General features: G+C 42.0%; 1 protein-coding gene across 1 annotated transcript in view; it reads left to right on the plus strand.

Moving 5' to 3' along the window:
- The first annotated feature begins 13,288 nt into the window (after positions 1–13,288).
- Positions 13,289–15,872, plus strand: part of FOXP4 (forkhead box P4) — a 64,073-nt gene continuing 61,489 nt past the window's right edge. Inside the window, exon 1 of the mRNA XM_075264289.1 lies at positions 13,289–13,511. The gene's annotated coding sequence lies outside the window, so the exon portion shown is untranslated. The remainder of the gene's footprint in view (positions 13,512–15,872) is intronic.

A 15,872-nucleotide genomic window follows, 5' to 3' on the forward strand; every position in this document is an offset into this window, starting at 1 on the left:
GCCTTACACCAGCAGTGTTTTATTTTTTGGCCCTTGGGATGACTAGAGCCATGTAGCAGCAGTGTTTTATTTTTTGGCCCTTGGGGTGACTAGAGCCATGTAGCAGCAGTGTTTTATTTTTTGGCCCTTGGGGTGACTAGAGCCATGCACCAGCAGTGTTTTTGGCCCTTTGAGTGAATTGAGCCTTGTAGCAGCAGAGTTTTAGTTTTCGGCCCTTGGGGTGACCCCTAAAAAATTAGATTTCAGGCCCTTGGGGGTGAGCCCTAAAACATTAATTTTTAGGCCCTTGGGGGAGCCCTAAAAATATATTTTGCAGGCCCTTGGGGTGGAGCCCTAAAAAATTGCATTGCAGGCCCTTGGGGGGTATCCATGAAAAATTTATATATTTTTTAAGAATTGCATTAGGGTGAAGGGGTTGGGGGAGGAGGAGGAGGATGAATGAATTGGGTGCTGGCATCCCCTCTCCAGTACCTGGACTGTGGACTGGATACCCAGCTGGATATCCACGTCCACGTCCCCTTCTGCTACTGTCGAGAGGCACTGCTAGCAGCCCCTCTCCAGTACCTGGACTGTGGACTGGATACCCAGATGGATATCCACGTCTTCGCCCACTTCCCCTGCTGCTACTGTCGAGGGGCACTGCTGGCAGCCCCTCTCCAGTACCTGGACTGTGGACTGGATATCAACGTCCACGTCCTCGCCCATGTCCCCTGCTGCATGATTGGCAGGTTCACTGTATGTATACAGTGCTCCTGCAGTGTAGCTCTGAAAAGAGCTGTTTTATGAGAATATTTTCATGCCTAGACAAGGCTAAAATCAGTGTATTGCCCTGAGACCAAGTTCTCCCTATCACTCTAAAACGAAAATGAGACGAAGATGGCCGACACTATGCTTATGAATCAGAGGTCACATGTTTTCGGCAGCCAATGGGTTTTTCAATTTTTTTTTTAAATGCCTACATTGTCGTAGTTCCTGTTCCACCTCCCTTGCACAGTTATTGGTGCAAAAAACGTGCAAGGGAAGGTGGGAGGGGATACGAATTTTTACTGCGTTTGCCGCGCGTTATTCGATTGGAATCAAATATATCGAACAGCCTGATATTCGATCGAATACTAATTTTATCGAACCGCGTACGCTCATCTCTAATGTTTAACTTTCAATTATCTACAAATATAGATATGATTATGTACAGTACATGGCAATACCCCTTTAAGTCCCAGAAACCCCTTTTAATTGTGGTTAACGGATATTTTTTAAATGTGGTATATGATTACATAGTAGATGAGGTTAAATAAAGACATTAGTCCATTAAGTCCATCCTATAACCCTACAATCCCTACAGTGTTAATCCAGGGGAAGGCAAAAAACCCCATAAGGCTCCTGCCAATTGCCCTATTTCAGGGGAAAAAATTCCTTCCCGACTCCAAATCTGGCAGTCAGTATAAAAACCTGGATCAACGTGTCCTTAACATCTAGAATCCATAACCCGTTATATTTTTCTCTTCAAGAAAGGCACCCAGGCCCTCTTTGAACTTGTTTAAAGGGATTCTACCATTAAAAAACTTTTTTCTGTGGATAACATGTCGGAATAGCCTTTAGAAAGGCTATTCGTCTCTTACCTTTAGATGGGATCTCTGCAGCGCCGTTCCTTAGTAATACCGTTTTTTACCGGTATGTAAATTAGTTCTCTGGCAGTGATGGGGGCGGGCCCCAGCGCTGAAAATGCGAGGGCGTCCCCACGGCTGCCCGAGAACAGGATCCTGCTACACCTCTATCTTCTGCTGGATCTTCCCCTTCTTTCTTCAGCAGCGTCACCTCTGTCGGCTCTTACACTAGTAGAGCCAACTGCGCATGCTCACAATTGCAGCCTCGGAACTATGGCTGCGCATGCGCAGTCGGCTCTACTAGTGTAAGAGGCGACAGAGGTGACACTGCTGAAGAAAGAAGGGGAGGATCCAGCAGAAGACAGAGGCGGCGCAGGATCCTGTTCTCGGGCAGCGGTGGGGATGCCCTCATCGCATTTTCAGCGCTGCCAGAGAACTAATTTACATACCGGTAAAAAACGGTATTACTAAGGAACGGCGCGGCGGAGATCCCATCTAAAAGTAAGAGACAAATAGCCTTTCTAAAGGCTATTCCGACATGTTATCCACAGAAAAAAGTTTTTTAATGGTAGAATCCCTTTAATGAATACGCCATCACCACTTCCTGGAGCAGAGAGTTCCAGAGCCTCGCTGTTCTTACTGTGAAGAATCCCCTTCTATGTTTCTGGTGAAATTTTCTCTCCTCCAGACGAAGAGGGTGTCCTCTTGTCAATTTAATGCTGTATATTAGGTAAAAGTGGTCGATGGTCCTATTCAATGACTGATAGCCATCCCGGATTCACTGCGTATAAAGAGTTAGCTGTAAGTCACTTAGTAGGACCACCCACTATACTCGTAGGCATATAAAAATGCTGCTTCAATTATAAAGCCACTTTCCATAAATACAGATATTTTGTATTTTGTAGTATAACTTATTACAGAAATATGATTCCTTTTACACTTATCTTTACTAGTACAGTGCATCTCAATTGGCATTTTGTCTAGCTTCCATAGAAAGCATAGATGACTATGATGCTTAGAATCCATGTCTCTGCTTATGAGGAAGTGTATTCATATGTAAACTTACTGATCTGCTACTTTCTTGTAAGATAGGAAACTCAAGTCTTTGAATTGTTGTTTTCTCTTTTTTCACCAGCAGTACTACATCTAGAATGCCAGCAGAGTCCTGGGAATGTTGGGCTGCTTGAGTGACATGGGGGATCTGTTTCCAGTAAGGATTTCTGCTGCACACAGCTCAGGGGCAATTTAAATTACTTGCTAATTAAAGTAAGTGTGAGGCAAGTTATTGAAGCCCCTTGTGCACAAAGGATACACAATGACTGGCTTCTCCATGATCCCTCTCTGCTACAGGCCTGCAGAGCTGTATATTTCTATGTATTTCTTGCAGGACCTCGGGTTCACCTCCCTGTGCTGTACTTGAGGGAACATTTGTCATTAGGCTTATCATTGGCTGTTCAGCTTTACTACAGCATCTTCTTCAGCACCACCTAACCACAGCACTTCCCTTTGGCTGCACTTGACTCTGTGTGGTACCATCTCTCCTCACCACTTAAAAGACTCCTGAATCCTCTTGACCTCTGCTCCACCATTACACTTCTGAGTTCTTTACTGTCTTATTAGAAATGTAAATTAGACATTGTTTACTGTAAATCATATCTATTTACTTCAATATGTGTGAACTCAAACGTATCCGCCTACACAGATTCTACTAGTGTGGTTTTCTTCATATATAACATCACAGATCACAAGCAATGCTGTAAATCATCACCACACGTCTATGTATACACTTATAGCCTATTACGTTATTGACAATATAAAGTTTCAACCAATATTTATGTTTTTATAATGGGTTTTAGCGCTCCATCATCTTCAGTAGTGGTGCATATTATCCAAAAGAGAATAGATTATAAAAGTAAATGAATGGTGTAAACAAATATGTTGTAGAAACATAACAGGGAGCCCCAGATAATCTCTGTAAATTTGTAACTGAGTTGTATGTAAATTTTGACATGTAACTTATCCAAGAGGTTTTTGCTTTGTTTGTGTATTTCTAGTTCTATCATTCTTTAATTAAATGATATGTATGAGCAAACATATTATAATATCATAATAAACGGTATATACAATTTCAAATGAGTTTTCATTTGAACATGTTTTTTTTTTTGTGTGTCACCATCTTTCTACCAAGTGACAATATGCAGTAACATTTGCATTTTCCTATCAGAGACTATTAGATTGATAATCATACGTCAGGTTTCTTCTCCTCACACTGTTTCCAGAGAAATAAACAAGCTTTAACAATGCCTGCGTCTGCTCCCCATTACTTTGGGGTTCTGGTTGCTGTAAGACTTTGCACACACAAAACCCAAGTGAAATCAAAAAAACAAGCAGAAAGTTTCTCCCACTCTCCCCCCTTCCCTTCTCTTTTAAATGTGGAGCAGTAGGAGGCCAGGACACAAGAAAGGAATACAAGAAGAAAAGCGGGAGAAGCGCCTTCCGAAGGAGCTGGCTGTGAATTTGCTGAAGCTGGTTTCTTATTCGGACAGATTTTTTATTTACAAAAGACAAACTTTTCATTTACCGTGGTTCAATAAATGATGATACCAGAATTCGATAAAACAACAGTTATACTGCAAAGATATTAGGGAAAAAAATAGACTTTAGGGTTTTATTGCTTGAATCTTTTGTCTAGTGTCCAGTAGGAAGTAGTTTACTGGTGTTCACTGGATGTTGGGAGATGGTACATGTGATTTCACTGAAAATAGATGGCATGTATTAGAAGAGTAAGTAAAGGTGACCTGCAGGAGGATACGTAGGAAAGCAAGAATCTAACATATAGATCGTGATACATGATATGGATCCACTCTGATGCCAAATGTCATAAGTTGACCATATATTTTACATAACAACTGCCCCTTTCACACACATATACATTTACACAACTGCATAAATAGAGAGAAACAAGCCACTACTGGACACCTCAAAAAAAAAAAAACAAACCTGCAATTATCTCCCAAAATTTACAAGCCTGTCTTCTCAGGCACTGGCGTAACTAGGAATGGCGGGGCCCCGTGGCAAACTTTTGACATGCCCCCCCGCCCACCCGACACCGAAAACCTCGACTGACCCCCTCCTACGCATTCCTGCACACTCTATTATGCCCCATAGTGGCCCCTGCACACAGTAGTATGTCCCTTAGTGGCCTCTGTACACACTATTATGTCCTTCAGTGACCCCTCCACACAGTATTATCCCCCATAGTGGCCCCTCCACACAGTATCATCCCCCATAGTGGTCCCTGCACACAGTATTATGCCCCATAGTGGCCCCTGCACACAGTATTATGTCCCACTGTGGACACCCATAAACAATTATTATACTCTGGGGTCTTTTCAGACCCCAGAGTATAATAATCAGAGACCCAGGGGGAGAAAAACATAAAAAAAACTCTGTTACTCACCTATCTCCCATCTCCTACGCTGTCGGCCTCCGAAGTAGTTGATCTTCAATTACGTCAGATGTCAAATGACCCGGGATGCAGGCCAGGGTGATGAGACGTCAGACGACTAGGCCGAAGCCTGCCCAGATCGTGGAGAGGTAAGTAACAGTGTTTGTTATGTTTCTTACCTCTCCCGGTCTTTTCGGACTCCCAAGTATAATGATAGCAGCGGTAGCGGCTGTCACCAGGCCCCTAATGTTCCGGGCCCTGTGGCAGCTGCCTCTGCTGCTACGGCGGTAGTTACAACACTGTTCTCAGGGTACATAGGAACATATCACATATATAAAAAAGGTCCATTTGTTGCAGATTTTTCATATGCTCATGTGAGTATCTCTTTACGGAGGAAAACCACTAGTTAAAAGGCATGCTAAGGCCCCATGTAGTATCTTGCAGCAAAAAAGAGCTGTGGGAAAAACCTCAGCGGCAATGCATCGCAATTTTTCCCACAGCTCTTTTTACAGAAATTTTGCAGAGTTTTCCTCTGCAGACTTTCTGCTTCAATTATACCTATAGGGAAACCACCAGAGTTTTCATAGGTATAATTGACATGCTGCGATTTCCAAAACTGCGACAGTTTTTTCCCCATGTGGGACACTGGCCTACAGAATTGAAATGACCTCTGTGTTTATACCAGTTTTTATGCAGAGTCATTTTACAAAACTTTATAAACCACTGTAAATTCTTAGCGCATCTCTCAGTTTCCCATATCCTCTACTAAGGCTGTATTCACACTGTGCCACTTTGCGTCCTGTGTCGGATCTGTTTATTTCACAGATTCAATCACATCAATGGGCTAATCAGGGCCAATATGGTCCATAGAGACAAACCAGTGGGACTGATACATGAATAAATAGAGCATGTCCTAGTTTTTCATGGACACAACATATCTAGGAAACTTGGTCGTGTCAATACTGCCTTACATCACCAGAAACATTTTAAAGCAGGCTGGAAATAACTTATCTCTTTTCTGCCTACTCTAAAGTGTCCATAAGAGGACAAGAAAACACAAAATGATCACCTAAATCTCCACTGGAATAGGCCTCTGTCCATATTTGAAATGTTGCATGGTTATTCCATTGGCTGAAGAATACAGCAGGGAAAGTGATATGGAACACTTGTATATTAAATCCACTTCTTAAAATCCAGTGATGCCAGTAGTTCCATTGGGACCCTGAATGTGCTGCGTCTGTGACTTCTTCTTGACTTGAGCAGTCACAGCACCCTCAGGATCGTAGTGCAACTGCATTCATTTACATTCGTGAAGGAGTCACAGGGCAACACATTGATCTTTGGTCGTGCAATAGTAACACATCACAATTTCTAAAACAATACATATAAACCTCCAATACAATCATGGAAGTTTATGGAAAAAAATTGTAATATTATTAAGACAGGAACTAGTCAAATAGTAGTAGCACACAATAGTATAAATATGCATTATAATAAATAATAATAATAAGCTTTATTTATATAGCGACAACATATTCAGCAGCACTGTACAATTTGTAGGGTTCAAATACAGGCAGAAAGATACATAACAAAGAACGTCATATCACACACTGGGACTGAGGGCCCTGCTCGCAAGAGCTTACAATCTATGAGGTAGAGAGGGTGCTTATACAGATGTCAGACAATGTTGTAATAGAGGTGACTGTCATTACACAAACATAAAACTTTATGAGCCATGACTAGTGGTATCCTATAACATGTGGATGGAGCTTGGACATATAAAGTTAGCCTGAAATGGCATCATATCATGTGGGATAATGTGGGAGCGGGGACAGAGGAGGGTTAGATTTTGGGGATTCTAATTATATTATGGAAGGGTTTACATTAGAAATTGTGATAGGCCTCATATCAATAACTTCATACATGTGATCACATATCCTGAATATTTTGTATCTGTTGTTACAATATACATAAACATCATCTGCATCACCAGAAAGAACATTTAAATGGTCACTAGAGCATGTGATTCTGGACCTCAATGTAATGCGCTTCAAAAATGTGGCTGCTTTTTGCCTGAAAACCTCTCTATAGTTCCTGCCACTAGGTGTTTCCCTTGTTGCTATTTTGCAGTTGTCTCCCCTATTGCCAGAGAGGTATGTCCCTAGATACAAGATAAGATGGAAAGCCAGAGAGTGGAGGGGAGGAGCTTTTCCATCTTTATATAGTGAATGCAGATGGGAGGGACTGATTCTTCTCCCAGCTGGTATACACCTTTGTGCAAAGGACTGAACATTCTGTAAATCTCATAGTTTACAATGTAAGAAAAGTCTTCTATGTACTTGTATCAACTTCTGGCTGCCTGTGTAATAGCAGATAGGATATTATTCCCAGACAGCAAGCAACTGTCCAGATTGTGCTCATATACTAGATTCACAATAGTGTTTGGGTTTCCATTCTTCGGGTGCACACGGGGACCCAAAAGATGAAAACCCCATCCTTTTAAAAATCGGTTACACATGGAAACTATAGACTATGAAGGGGTCCACCAGGTTTCCACTGCTTTCATAAGGAAAACAGTGGAGAGAAAAGTCCTCCTTGACAATTTTATGTGGATTCAGGGGTGGAATGCTCAAACATTAGTGTGAACCTAGCTTTAGATTGTTTTGGGTTTTTTTGGATGTGTTTTAGCTGCTTGGCTGCATATATTTGCTAAGTATTTACAGTCTAATGTTCCAGGATCTCCTGTATGGTGGTTACTTGGGCTTTACTCAGCTAATTGTTTGATATTGTACCATTACTACTGACAGAATGGCAGAGCAGAGTCGGTAATGGATAGGAGTTGGGGTTCTCCTTATTGTAACTGCCCACAGTCTGAGACACAAAAGCAAAATGTGTTTCAACCACATTGTGCTTATCAGCAGTAGAAAAACTGACATGACGCCATGTATGAACACTAAGAGGTTTTTCTCCTTTTAGGTATTTTTTGCTACATGAGATGGAGCATTGTCATGAATGAGGATGATTTTGCTACGAAAGGCACAATTCTACTTTTGCACTATGGAGGAAAGTGTTCAATCAGAAATTTTAGATTCTTTGCAGAGGCCATTTTCACACCTTCAGGTACTTTAAGGGTCTACCACCTCTCTTCCCATGATTCCAAACCAAAACATGGTTCTGCCACCTCCTTGCTGACGTCGCAGTCTTGTTGGTACATGGTGACAAACCAACAAGCATCTAATACTCTATCTGTCTGAACATCCAGCGTTGCATGACACTCATCAGTAAACTTTTAAAATAATGTCTTCATATATGTCTGAGCCCACTGCAACTGTTTCTGCTTGTGAGAAAAGTTTAGGGGTGTCCAAATAGTAGGTTTAGGCACAACTGCAAGCCTCTGGAGAATCGTACATCTTGAGGTTTGTGGGACTCCAGAAGCATCAGCAGCTTCTAATATCAAATTTTTGTGAAATATCTAATGTTTTAATACTTTGTCCAAGGCATCGCACACTGCTTTTTATACTATCCAATCCATAAATTACATTTAAAAAATCTGCAGTGGAAATGCTGCATTTTCAAAGATGCCCGCATTTTTGAAAATCGTAGCATGTGAATTAAACCTGCGGAAATGCTGGCGTTTTCTGATAGACATAAAGTTCTCAGAAGCAAACTCTGTGAAAACACAATTAAAAAACCTGCAGCATTTTTTGCTTTCACCTAAGGTCCCACATAGAGGGAGAAAATGCAGCAGAAACATATCATGGTTTTTCCTGCAGCGCTTTTCAAGGAATGTTCGCAGAGGAAAACTTGAATTACACCAATTGGGAAACCGCCAGCGATTTTGGCTAATCCCATCCACACATTACAGAAAAATATCCTCGGCAAACAAAAACCACATGGTTTTGTAAATGGCAGCATGTCAATTATACCCATGGAAATGCTGGTGTTTTCCCTATAATTGAAGCGGAAAATCTGCAGAGACAAACTCTGCTGAATTTCTGTGTTTTTTCCAACAGTGCTTTTTGGTTGCAACTCACTACGTGAAACCTTAGTCTTAGGCTCCTTTCCCACGAAGTAACGTGCCGCGCATTCAGATACATATACACATGTCAGAGTGTGAGTGCTCAAAAAAGATCCCATTCACTTCAATGTGTGCCAGTTTACGGGTACTATACATTGAAATCAATGGGAGGCTTTTTAACCCATTGATTTTAATGTGTAGCGCGCGTGAGCCGGCACACATTGAAGTGAATGGGATCTGTTTTGAGAGCTCACACTCTGACACGTGTATACGTGTCTGAATGCACGGCGCATTACTCTGTGGGAACAGAGCCTTAAGGTTGGTTCAAGGTTTTGATTAACAATTCATTCTTAGGGTATGTTCACACGGCCGAATTTGCATTCCGCCTGTGAACATTCCGTGCGCCATTCAGCTCCTGATTAGGCCCAAATGCTAGCAGAAAAAAGAAGCGAGCGGATTTTGAGGCGGATTCCACTTCAAAATCCGCTGCCAAAAATATTTGTTGTAGAATTTGTTGAGCTACCTAATTGATGTTACGTCTGCTCAATGAGCTGTTCCTTGTAATTGTGTAAAGCTATTGAGGTTTAAGTTCGTAGTTCTCCCTTATTGAGGTTTGCATTAGTAGCTCCCTTTCACACCTTTAAAAACGTACCCATTAGAACCTAACTGACTACAATTACCTAACTAGTTTTTATATAAAGAGTGTTGCAAATGCTTAAATGTCTTTAATATATATTGAGGTTTATATTAGTAGCTCACTCTCAACCTTTGTCATTTCTGTATTAGAATTTTTAGTAATTTTTAGAAGTAGTGTTTAACTAGTTCTTCCCTTTAATAAGTTATACCTATTGACGGTGGTGCTAGTGGCTTTGTTTGCCATTATTATTATTATTTATTTGTTTGTTTGTTTATTTATTTATATAGCACCACTAATTATATGGAGCTTTACATTTGAGGGTTTACATGTGGTACACAAAATATACAAACGAATATAATACTAAAAATGATCGATTGACACAGTGGGATAGAGGGCCCTGCCCGCAAGGGCTTACAATCTATGAGGGAAGAAGGACAGAGACAGAAAGTGAAGGGGAGACTGTTCAGATGGTGGTGTGGTGACAGTAGTGTTATTGGCGGTTGTAGGCCTTCCTGAATAGGAGAGTCTTCAGGGCCTTCTTGAAGCTTGTGATTGTGGGGGTCAGTCTTATGTGTCTTGGTAATGAGTTCCAGAGTATAGGGGATGCATGTGAAGAGCGGATAAGAACAGAGCGGAGTAGGAGGTCTTTGGAGGATCTGAGGTTACGTGTGGGCAGGTAGTGGGAGATTAGGTCGGAGGTATATGGAGGGACAGGTTGTGGATGGCTTTGTATGTTAACGTTAGTAACTTGAACTCAATTCACTGAGCAACAGGTAGCCAGTGAAGGGACTGGCAGAGGGGAGCAGCCGATGAAGAACACGCTGAATGTGCGGTTGGTGAGGTATGAGGAGATCCAATAAATGGCCAGTTCTGAGATACCAAGGGATGAGAGAGTTTCTAACAAGAGGGGGTGGTTGACTGTGTCAAAGGCAGAGGAGAGATGAAGGAGGAGAAGGACAGAGTAATGACACTTGGCTTTGGAAGTTAGAAGGTCATTAGTGACTTTGGTTAGGGCAGTTTCTGTGGAGTGACGTGGTCTGAAGCTTCACTGTAGTCTAAGTATTAAAATATTTCAGGCTACAATTGCTTAACTAGAGCTCACCCAAATTGTGTTTAAAGGGGCTCTATCAGCAAAATTTTGCTGTATGAACCCCACATATGCGTGAATAGCCTTTAAAAAAGCTATTCAGGTACCGGTAAACTATAAAAACATATAGGTAAATCATACCTGAACGTGCACCCTGGGCGGTAATGCACGATCCGACATCATCTTCTGGCACACCTACCACTTCTTTCTTCTTCTTTCGGTGACACCCTCCGGTCCTGGCTCTTCCCCGACTTCATCTTCATCCTCTTCCGGCGGTTCAAATCCAATTGGTTGAAATCTGGCGCGTGAGCAGTAGTGCATCCTCCAGAGCTACTGAGCACACTCCGGTGGCACTGCCATTGAAAAAAATGGCCCTGGAGTGTGCGCAGTAGCTCCGGAGGGAGCACTACTGTGCACACGCCAGATTTCAGCCAATCGGATTTGAACCGCCGGAAGAGGATGAAGCTGGGGAAGAGCCAGGACAGGAGGGCATCGCCGAAAGAAGAAGAAAGAAGAGGTAGGCGTGCCGGAAGATGACGTTGGATCGTGCATCACCGCCCAGGGTGCACATTCAAGTATGATTTACCTATATGTTTTTATAGTTTTATTTTAAAACGGGACAGGGGTTTAATATAAGATTAGCGGTGCCTGAATAGCCTTTTTAAAGGCTATTCACGCATATGTGGGGCTCCTACAGCAAAATTTTGCTGATAGAGCCCCTTTAAATGGAGTTGTCCAGTTACAGACAGTCATCACTCATCCTGTGTCATGTCACTGGTGGTATGACCAGAGTGGTAGCAACGAATTAGGCACAGAGGGGGACGGACAAGTCCAAGTGGGTCCAAACTCAGGTATACCAATATTTTCACTATAACCATATAGTGCCTACTCGGCAGACAAATTAGGTGAATACAACACAGTAAACATTTAGTGACTTACAGGTGATCTCTCTATTACTGATTACGTTTCTCATCTATTTCATTTGGACTGCCATGTCCACTGCTTCCAGCTGTGACATGTCTCTGTAAAGTTTGCCACACTGCCATATTTGACTCCTTATTTTTTCAGACACCCAACCAACATAGCCTTCACTTACACAAAGTCTGCCTCCTACTGCTAATCTCAATTATACGTAATATAACCCCCTCAAATAAATAATACTCCCAAGTGCCCTCTTAAATAGTGTCCCTTATTAATAACACCCCCTGTCCGTCCTAAATAAGGTTTTTTTTTTCATAATGCCCCCTAGTGACCACTTATATAAATGATACCCCCTTATAACAACCATTTGACAGCCGACTCAAAAAGTGTCTGCCTCAAGCTGTTAGTCACTGCCATATGAGTAAGTCCCTTCTGTGGACTTGACAATACGGCCGTTTTTCACAGATGTTAGGTCTGTGAAGAACTGCAAAGTTGTGTGAATAAGGCCTAAGGCCATGCATCCTGAAACACAATTAAAAATGCAGTGGAAAAGTAGCAGAAAAAAAGCAGCAGAAAAGCTTACATTTTTTTAAATTTTTATCTTCTCTCTAAATCGATGCGGTGTGACCCACCAAGCACCCCGAGCAATTGCATGGGGGGTGGGAGCATTAAGGGGGCAATATTAGTTGGGCACCATAAATATCAAATCCGCCCCTGCCCCCATATAACTCTATGGGAAATACACAGTGTTTGTGCATATGAAGATTTTGGAAACTGCTCTGCTTTCTGGATGAGATGAGAGGGGTTAGTGCTGCTGTATATCTGATGCCTGGTCATGACCTCCAGAGTAGCTGGAAATGTAGCGGTGGCCTTGCTGCCATCCCCTCATGTGACTACTACTAAGACTGCATGTTCTGAGGTGACATAATAGGTTTTCATGGCTGGCGCACACCACTGACATTTCTCCTCTTTTTCTGTATGGTATATGAATAGAAGTGAGCTGAAGAATATTGTTGTTGCTGTATTGGATGCTCCGCAAGTCAATGGGCCGAATAAGAAACTTCAGTCACTGTAGCCAGTCTGGTGCCCATTTTATGCCCACTATGAAATGTGGCTCCTTTCAGGGAAGGAAAGCCTTGGCTGCTGACTGGATCGTGTTGCCGCCATTTACAGTAAATCAGAAGTTTGTTTATTTGTGAGTCAGGCCGGGAGTGAATGAGCCTGACTTGTGAAGAGGCGGCTCGGATTTCGGGCCTGGAGAGAAGTGCTGGGCTTTTCTTGTGCTTTCTTTGCTCTCAGCCTCGGAGCTGGTGTCTTGCAGAGCGGGCGGGAGGGAGGGGGAGGAGGGGGCCGGCACTGGATTGTCTGAGTGGGTTTTGGGAGGGGAGGGGGCTGTGAGCAGATACACAGAGGTGCAGCTCCGCTCTTGTCTTTGTAGTGTCACAGTGGGGGGGCGAGGAAAGAGGGTTTTTTTTTTTTTTATGCTGTTCCTCAGTCCAGTCAGTGTGCGCCTCAGGAGAAGCAGGGACAGGCTCTCATTCCTCTCAAGTTTTGTCCTCATTGCTCTCGGTGATATTCTTCTGTTGTTTCTTCTTCTTGCTCGCTTCCTCCCACAGTGTCTTCCACCTGCTCCTTCTCGTGGGACACATACTCGTCCATCCACATACGCGTGGAGCTGCTGTGCTGGAGGATAAGCCAGGACTGTGCAAACTTCTCCTTAAGTTCTGCGGATCCTTCCTTATCTGCATGGATTGTGGCAGATCGCTGGTGGGAAGAGACTCGGGGCGCATCTAGAGGTGAGACACCGGACTTTACTTCATACAAGTCGCCTCACTGCTGCTCCCTTGCTCCCCGGGACCCTATAGGCTCCTTCGTAAGTGATCTATTCACAGTGAGTGCAATGATTACACAGTCAGGTTATCTCGGCAGATCCTTCCAGTTAGGGACACTATAGATCCCGCTATAACCGATCAGAACAATGAGGAAATTGCAGCAATCCAGCGGGAGCCCCTGACATTATTACATCTTCATTACTGTATTGTGTGATCTCCCAGTCCTCTGTACACATGGCCAAGACTTGGAAGAAGTTTACTAAACACTTTGTTTGGTAAACTTGACTCTGAGGTGAAACTGGAGCCAAAGAAAAAACATAAGATGTGATGTGTGCCCAGTCCTTTCTGCAGATGGTCTCCAGTCACTTCTCTTTCCTCCCAGTCCTGGTTCAGTTTAGTAGGACACCTGTATATAAGATGTACCTATAGATATTTATTGGTCACCTCCTTGCTATAGTCTGCTACTGTAAATAATTGAAATGCAAGGTGTAAGATGACTTGTCTCCCTTGCTAAGTACGGCGGTGTCGGTGTAGATCTTGGGCGACCTTCCTGTCAGATTGTGCACATGCTAAGGAGGTGACGGTGATCAAGAAATGATGGCTTCCATTATCTGTGTGGGTGTTTCTAAGCTTGTGCTTGGTATGTAAATATATGGAGATATAGTGGGAACATAGATGGTAAAATTGACCTGCTTATTAATCCAAGTGGCAGCATAATTTTCAATAACACGTGTGCATTTCTATGTTGGAAGAAGTGCTACAGTAGTGTAATGTTATATTCTGCATGTGGTTTGGGTGGTATGTCTTTCAGGGCCCCCATTCTCAGCCTGAGTGAATGTAGCTTTGAAGGATCTTCTTTCCCACATGGCTCTTTTGTGTTGTCTTGCTCAGACACAACTTCTGTGATAGTGAGTGCTGTCTTGGGAGTGGCATCTTATGAGTGTAACCCTGAACTTTCACATACAGAAGTGATACTTAAGAGTTTTTGTACTCAACGTTATATGAAAGTAATGATAGTTTATAGATTTCTAAAGTCTGAACAAGTCCCTCATCCATCTTAAGTGGGACATTTTTCCTGGCCACCTCTGCGTGACCTCTAAAGACTCAACCTTCATTTATGATCCTGGTACTAAAGTGACTGTTCCTTCCTAGAAAGCCTCTTGTGTGGGTTTTGTTTGTGTACTGTCGTCAGGATGGCTAGTATGCGCACCTCTGTTTGTATATAGGTTAATGATTATATGTATAAGTAACATAGGAATATCACTATCAAAGTGGAAACACCATGGGACATTTTCATGTGTAATAAAGGCTTATTTCATTTTCCAATATGTAAAAATATAATAAAAATTGTTTGCTTGAACATATAGAGTACTTATTGACTAATCTTTAAGAACAATATATGGAATGGGCAGAATTTATGAATATTTGCAAAAAGGAGAATACATAAATGTGTCTTGTCAAATATATAAATAGGATTATATTCTATATAGTAGGGCATATATCTAAAATAATTATATATATATTATATTTATATATATATTTGTGTGTGTGTTTGTAGGCAGTAAAAAACTGGGGTGACCAAACATATGTAGATGCTATAAATTCGCACAAAAGTTGGAAAGTGGGGAGCACAAAGTTCCTAGAGTCTGGGATGAGCAGTCTGCAGGTGGAGAGCTTCGGATTTTACCTTGGGGATACAAATGTATTCCTGGGATTGAGATCCATGCACTTGTTTCCCTATATAACAATACTGAGCTTTGTGCTCCGATGTTGGGGGACTTAACCCTCTATCATATCTGCCACTAGGAAAACGCTGGAACTTGTTGAGCCTTTCTGTTCCACATATAATTTTTATTTCTAACGAAACCAAATCCATCCTCTTTATTATTTGCATTATAATTAATAATTTATGATATTTCTATCTGTTTCTAATATATAGAGAATAGAACATTTTGATGTTTACCTGTAATTTCCAAACATTAAGGAGAAATCCTTTATTGGCTCACATGGTTTAAAAACTTATTTTGCTGTGAAAGTGTGGTGTATAATCTAAAATTCCACGCTATCTACTTTTTTGAGACTAATTTTTTTATGTGTCTTTACGGAACAGTAATGTTCTCAGCAAGCTGTTAGGTATGGTCCTGGGAATGGTCCTGAGGTCCTCTATCCACCATTTGTAGTATCAGTACCTAAAAGTAAATGCATGGATGAAATACTTACTGTTAGATCCATCTGCCTATGCCTTAGTGAATAAAATAAACTAAATCATTTATTTCTATATTCTGTAGTTTAACCAGATCACATATAGTTTGTGTTAATTGCAGG

This window comes from Leptodactylus fuscus, chromosome 2 (genome assembly GCF_031893055.1).
Source record: "Leptodactylus fuscus isolate aLepFus1 chromosome 2, aLepFus1.hap2, whole genome shotgun sequence".
Classification (NCBI taxonomy): domain Eukaryota; kingdom Metazoa; phylum Chordata; class Amphibia; order Anura; family Leptodactylidae; genus Leptodactylus; species Leptodactylus fuscus.